This window comes from Somniosus microcephalus, chromosome 4 (assembly GCF_052327205.1).
Source record: "Somniosus microcephalus isolate GS21.2 chromosome 4, FLI_Smic_1.0, whole genome shotgun sequence".
In the NCBI taxonomy this organism is placed as follows: domain Eukaryota; kingdom Metazoa; phylum Chordata; class Chondrichthyes; order Squaliformes; family Somniosidae; genus Somniosus; species Somniosus microcephalus.
Genome location: NC_140990.1, coordinates 1,303,347 through 1,310,561, shown reverse-complemented (window position 1 = coordinate 1,310,561; position 7,215 = coordinate 1,303,347). Strand labels below are relative to the sequence as shown.

Here is a 7,215-nt window from a genome sequence, read left to right as displayed (position 1 = left end):
TATAGTTCAATAAAACGAAATAAAATGGACCTATTTTGTGGGATGAGTGTGGAAACACTATTTTCTATAATGCTAAGTGATGATTTAGTATAAATTTCATGAGGCATGCACATATATCTATCTAATAATAGTAATAATACTGATAAGATAACAATAATGATAATGATAAATAACAATATTAATAATTTCTCCGGCTTTCTATCAGGCTGTTCAGCATCGTCATGATCTTTCTCAGTTCTTGGTCTACAGTCTGTGGTCTAGAGGGGGGTCTTGGGTCAGGTATAAAAGCACGGTTCTGTTGTCGGTTTTGTAAAGGGGGGTGGGGGACATTGGTGGTCCTGTTTGGGCTCCCAATGGTAGGGGGGGGTGGGAGGGCTGCGTCTTTTGGCAGTGTTTATGAGGTTTCTTGCGAAGACCCACATCTGCTGTTTGAGTAGATGTATTTCGTCATAGAGGTCCCTTGTGTTGATGTTTGGATGGTGGGCCAGGGAGACGTTGGGGAGGACAGAACATCTCGTGTCGATCTCCCTGTTGGTGTTGTGGATTATATAGGCTGGGGTGTCCTTTCTGGGCAGTAGTGTGGAGATCACGATCCGCGCCTCGGGGAATTCCCTGCTGGCCTTTTCTGCCATCCTGCTCACCGCCCAAGCCGTGCCTTCCTGTAGGGTGCGTAGGTCGTTCGTGCCTGTGTGGATCACAATCCATTTGGGGCTTCCAAGGGATTCTTTGTTCAGGATCTTCATTGCTTGGCCTGTGTTGCTGCACCATTTTTTCAGGACTTGATGGTCTGGGAACAGCCTCTGGGGGTCCAGAAACTTTCCGTTGGAGTCGGTCAGCAGGACCGCCTGAGGGGCTGGTTTTTCAGACTGGGTAACAGTAGTCTGGGTAGGACTCGCCTGGTGGCTGGTTGTTGGCTGGGTTTCTGGGATATGTTGTGTGACAGGAGCGGGGTTTGGGGCTTTCGGTGTGTCCTCGTTTGGGGGGGTATCTGTCGGTTTTTGTGTTCCTGTGTGTGAGGACTGGGTAGCAGTAGTCTGGGCATGACTCGACTGAGGGCTGGTTGGAGCGGGGTTTGTGGCTTTCGGTGTGTCTTCGTGTGGGGTGGCATCCGGCGGGTTCTGTGTCCTTGTGTGTGTTGTTTTTGTGTCCTCAGGTTTTTGGACCTTAAGAGGTTTGTGTTGCCTGCTGAGCCTTTCTACGGTCTCCTTCGTTTTGTTTTGTTGAGTACGGAGTTCTTTGATCTCATTTCTTTGCTCCTCTATGGTCTTTCTCAGCTTGTGGATGGTGGACTCGTGTTCCGTTTTTAGCTGTTTGAATTCCTCCTTCAAATTCTTGGCCAGTGTTTCTCTGTATTCGTTGAAATCAAGTTCTAGTTTGGCCAGATTCTCTTTCATCATTTTGTTTTCGTTGAGAGGTGTGGGGGGGGGGGGTGGAGATGTACAGGGAGATGTTTTCCTCTGCTGGTCTCTCTTCTTCTTCCTCCACTTGGCTCTCCTCATCCTCTGTTCGACTCTCTTTTGCTTCCTGTCCATTGGTCCTCTTTGTGTCTGCCTTAGTTTTCAACTGGGGGAATTCCTTTTCGAAGGTGTCCAGATTTTCCACATTCCCCTGTATCATGATCTTTCTATTTTTGTTGTAGTAGCTTATGGTTAGCAGGGGGTCATCTTTATCTAGGTTTCCATCTTTACATATTTTCAGTCTGCCTCCACTGCCAATACCTTCACTGGAGACGTATGTGTAGTGTTTTTGTAAAGTCTCCTTCCAGGAGGTGACGTATTCGGTGTAGAATATGAGGTTGTTCTTCAGCTTAGTCCCTTTGTGTGTGGTATAGTCCACGTAGAGGATTTCTGGGTTATTTTTTAGTGTTGTGTACTTGTATTTTTCCTTTGCTTTATTTTTTGTGCATTGCTCAGGATATATCATTTCCCTGCTCATTGTAGTCGTTTGTTTTTTGTCTCAGATAGATAACTTTTTTTTTTCTCTTTTTTGTGTCGTGTTCCACCTTAGCCCACTTTTAGGTCCAAAATCTCTCTCTGTGTCTCTCTGTCTTCCTCTCTCACTCTCTCTCTGTCTCTCTCTCTCTCTCTCTGTCTTCCTCGCTCAGTCTCTCTGTCTCTGTCTCTGTGTCTCTCTCTGTCTTCCTCTCTCACTCTCTCTGTCTTCCTTGCTCATTCTCTCAGTCTCTGTGTCTCTCTCTGTCTTCCTCTCTCTCGCTCTGTCTCTCTGTCTCGGTGTCTCTCTCTGTCTTCCTCTCTCAGCCTCTCTCTCTCTGTGTCTTCCTCTCTCAGTCTCTCTGTCTCTGTGTCTCTCTCTGTCTTCCTCTCTCTCTCTCTGTCTCTCTCTCTGTCTAGGTGTCTCTCTCTGTCCGACTACCTGTCTCTGTCTTCCTCTGCCTCTCTCTCTCTCTTTCTCACTTTGTCCAGTGCACACTGTATGTGCACAGCTCGATTTCTGTTGTGACAGTCTCTGTACATGCCAGTCCTCGTTAGTATAGTGGTGAGTATCCCCCTTTGTCATGCTGGATTCCGGGATTCAATTCCCCGATGGGGAGGCAGCATTTTTAACATCTCGAATTTTATACCGTTGGGCAGGTGCTTAAAATCCTCCTTGGCAAAGTAGTAGAGAAAAATAATCTAAAATAATTTTAAAAGTATTACTCTCATTTGAAGAACTGTATAAAAACTTCCTGCACCAGTTCCTCGTTAGTAAGGAGCTCTCTCTCTGTTTCCCTGTCCCTTTTGTGTGGGGCGTGGAGGAGGGCAGAGTGACAGAGAGAATGGATGTGTCTGTCAATGTGTGTGTCTGTCTATCTGTGTATGCATGTGTCTGTATGTGAATCTGTCTGTGTATGTCTTTGAACCTGTGTGTGTGTGTTTGAGTCTTTGTCTCAAACACTGCATAACTATTTCCTCTACCAGGTCCTTGATAGTATAGTGGTGAGGATTCAATTCCCCGACAGGTTCTCTCTCTCTCTCTCTCTCTCTCATATTTAACTATAATTTTTAAAGTGCTATTTTGGCATCTGCAAGTCTGCATTTTCTCAAGTTTCACTATTGACTAACAAGGAGAAAGAGAATTCAGTCTCTACCCCTCTCTATCACACTATCTGTCTCTCTGTATCCCTCTCATTCACTCTCTCTCTCTCTTTCTGTCTCTCTGTTACACATTTGTCATAAGCCTCCTTCTCTGTCTCTCTCTCTCTGTATCTATCATTGTCTCTCTCATTCTCTCTCTGTCTGTCTCTCTGTCTTTCTCTCTCTGTCTCACTATTTGTCCCTTTCTCTGTTTGTCCCGTCTCTCTCTCTCTTTCTCACTCAGCCCAGTACTGTTCACAGCTCCATTCTTGCTCTGACAGATTTTGTATCCGTCGGTTCCTCGTTAGTATAGTGGTGAGTATTCCCACCTGTCACGCGGGAGACCGGGGTTCAATTCCCCGACGAGGAGGATGGTTTTATAATTCAAAATTTTAAACCTTTGGCTAACTCCTTAAAACCTCCTTGGGAAAGTAGTATAGAAAAAACATCAACTAAAATAATTTTAAAAGATTTACTGTCATAACAACTTCCTGCACCAGTTCGTCATTAGTATAGAGCTTTCTCTCTCTGTCTCATTCACTGTTCCCCTGTCTCTCTCTCAATTCAATTTCAATTCAATTCAAATCGCTTTATTGGCATGACAAGTTACTTCTTATGTTGCCAAAGCATCGGAAAACATTCATGTTTGTTCACAAAAATACAGATCTATCCATACTCTCTGTGTCTCTCTCTTCCCACTCCTTGCTCACTCCTCCTTCTGGGGCTTGTGAATGAGCCCAGGTCTGTCCACAGCACCATTCTTGCTTTGAGCTTCTGCAGAGAACGCCCAGCAGTGACTTTCGTCAATTCCTCATCAATTCATTGAACTATCACCGCCTGTTGCGCGGCTGACAGAGGTTCAATTCTGTGATGGGGAGAAATTAGTCTTTACGGTGTAAAATAATTGTTATATTACTTGGCGTAACTTAATGTTAAAAAGCGAGGGAGGAACATGGAAGAGTGAAATAAATGCGAGAGGAGATTGTCTCTCTGAGAATTTTCTGGAGCGGAGACTGTTCAGGGACTGAGTGCTGTTTTGCTCCAGAGCGATGGATGATTGCGATTTTATCTGAGCAACATTTAAAATCTCACAGACCCAGTAGTTGTGGCCGAGTGGTTAAGGCGATGGACTAGAAATCCATTGGGTTTCCCCTGCGCAGGTTTGAATTCTGCCGACTACGTTTCCGGCATTTTTCGTCCCATTTCATTTCAAAATGTAAATCCCTGGCGAACTAATCCTGAGTTAGGCGGAATTAAATCCCACAACTTTCAGCACCTCGAGATTTCTCTCGTTTTCATTGATCTGCAAGTATTCACCAAATATACGGTCAGAAATAGAACAAAAATCAGGCAAATTAGCGACAGTGTTTCTCTCTACCTGTCTGTCTCTCTCGATGTCTGAGTCACTCTATGTGTGTGTGTGTGTTGATGTGTGTGTCTGTCTGTGTACATGTGTGGCTTTCTGTTCCTGTCTGTGTGTGTCTGCCGGTCACTTGGGTAACAAGCGGGGATACTTTCCTCAGCCTTCACCTCCTTCCTAAAGTGTGGTTCCCCAGAATTGGACACAATACGCCAGCTGGGGCCAAACTAGTGTTTTATTTATGTTTCCCATAACTTCCTGGCTTGTGTACTTTTTGCCTCCATTTATAAACCCCAGGATCACATCTGCTTTATTAACTGCTTTGTTAACTTGTCCTGCCACCGAGGGAATCTCTGCTCTGCTCAACTCTGTGGCAGGGTGGGGCTTGAAGACCTGATTCTCACAGAGACAATCCACGCCTATTAACAGCCCCAGGATGGTCGAGTTGTTATAGACCTTGGACTTAAGATCCAATGGGTTTATGCCCACTTGGGTTCGAACCCCACTCCTGGTTCTTCTTTAATTTAAGACCCATTTCCTTACATTTTGCTCAGTGACACTCGTTTGTCATCTGCTGAATCTCCATCAAACAAACAATGAGATTTTTATAGATACGGAAAGAAAGATTTCATATTTATATGTAATTCTTTAAGTGCTCTTTTGGCATCTGCGGAATCTGCACTTTCGCTCACTCTCTGTCTCTCTCAACTAACAAAGAGAAGGAATCATAAAATGTTTTTATATCCTTCAGTCTCCACCTCTCTCTGTCTCTCTCTCTCACTCTCTTTCTGTCTCTCTCTGTTACACATTTGTCATACGCCTCCTTTTTTGTCTCTCTGTCTACTTGTTTTTCTCTGTCTGTCTGTCTCTCTCTCACTGTCTTTCTGTTTATCTCTGTCTTTCTCTCTCTGTCTTTCTGTGTCTTGCTCTCTCTGTCTGGCTCTCTCATTGTCCTCTCTATCTTTGTGTATCTTTGTGTCTCAGTCTTTCTGTCTGTGTGTGCCTCACTCTGTGCCTCTCTCTGTTTCTCTCTCTCTCTCTCTCCATGTCTCTCTCGCTCTTTGTTTCCCTCTCCTTGCTCACTCCTCCCTCTGGGGCTGGTGAATGAGCCCAGGTCTGTTCACAGCGCCATTCTTGCTCTGCGCTTCTGCAGTGACTGCAAAGGAGTGTCTTCCGTCAGTTCCTCGTTAAATATAGTGAAATATCCCCGCCTGTTACGTTGGAAGACGGGGTTTCAATTCCCCGTCGGGAATTAAGCATTTCTAAAATCTGCAATGATGTATCCTGGTGCAGCTTCAAGTAAAAAAGCTGCAGTGAAAAATTGAAGAGTAGAAATTGCGAGAGGGGATTGTCTCTTTGAAAACTTTCTTCAATATAGACTGTTTCGGGGCGAAGTGCTGTTTTGGTCCAGAGCGATGGATGATTGCGATTTTATCTGAGCAACATTTAAAATCTCACAGACCCAGCAGTTGTGGCCGAGTGGTTAAGGCGATGGACGAGAAATCCATTGGGGTCTCCCCACGAAGGTTCGAATCCTGCCGACTACGATTCCAGCATTTTTCATCCCATTTCAAAATGTAACCAAATCCCTGGAGAACTAATCCTGAGTTAGGCGGAATTAAATCCCACATTTTTCGACTCCTCGAAGTTGTCACGTTTTCATTGTGCAAATATTCACGAAATATATGGTCGGAAATAGAACAACAATCAGGCAAATTAGCGACAGTGTTTCTGCCTGTATCTCTCGATGTCTAAGTCACTCTATATGTGTGTCTGTGTTGATGTGTATGTGTGGCTTTCTGTTTCTGTCTGTGTGTGTCTGCCGATCACTCAGGTAACAAGCGGGGATACTTTCCTCAGCCTTCACATCTTCCTAAAGTGTGTTGCCCCAGAATTGGAAACAATACTCCAGCTGAGGCCGAACAAGTGTTTTATTTAGATTTCCCTTAACTTCCTGGCTTGTGCACTCTGCCTCCATTTACAAACCCCAGGATCCCATCTGCTTTTTTAACTGCTTTGTTAACCTGTCCTGCCACCGAGGAAATCTCTGCTTTACTCAACTCTGTGACAGGGTGGCGCTTCAAGCCCTGATTCTCACAGAAACAGCCCACAAGAGCTAACAGCACCAGGATGGCCGAGTGGTTAAGCCGTTGGACTTAAGATCCAATGGGTTTATACCCGCGAGGGTTTGAACCCCACTCCTGGTAACTCTTTAATTTAAGACACATTTCCTTTCATCCTGCTCAATGACATTCTTTGTCATCAGCTGAACCTCCATCAAACAAACAATGAGATTTTTAAAAATGCAGAAAGGTTTCATATGTAATTCTTCAAGTCCTATTTTTCATCTGCTGAATCTGCATTTTTCTCTCACTCTCTCTGTCACTCTCAGCTAACAAGGAGAAGGAATCTTCAAGTGTTTTTATATCTTCAGTCTCCACCTCTGTCTCACTATCTGCCTCTCTGTCTCCCTCTCATTCTCTCACTCTCTTTCTGTCTCTCTCTGTTACACATTTGTCATACGCCTCCTTTTCTGTCTCTCACTCTGTCTTTCTCTGTCTGTCTCTCTCTCTGTCTGTCTGTCTCTCTCTCTCTCTGTTTGTCTCTCTGTCTGTCTCTGTCTGTCTGTCTGTCTCTGTCTGTCTCTGTGTGTCTGTCTCTCTCTCTCTCTGTCTCTCTCTCTCTGTCTCTCTCTGTCTCTCTCTCTCTGTTTCTCTCTGTCTCTCTCTGTCTGTCTCTCTCTCTGTCTCTCTCTCTCTCTGTCTCTCTCTCTCTGTTTCT

At 44.7% G+C, this 7,215-nt stretch overlaps 1 non-coding gene across 1 annotated transcript; it reads left to right on the top strand.

Annotated features, from left to right (window-relative positions):
• Window positions 1–6,558: 6,558 nt before the first annotated feature.
• Window positions 6,559–6,641, top strand: trnal-uaa (transfer RNA leucine (anticodon UAA)). The gene has a single exon. It is a non-coding gene; the product is annotated as a tRNA-Leu (tRNA).
• The last annotated feature ends 574 nt before the right edge of the window (window positions 6,642–7,215 follow it).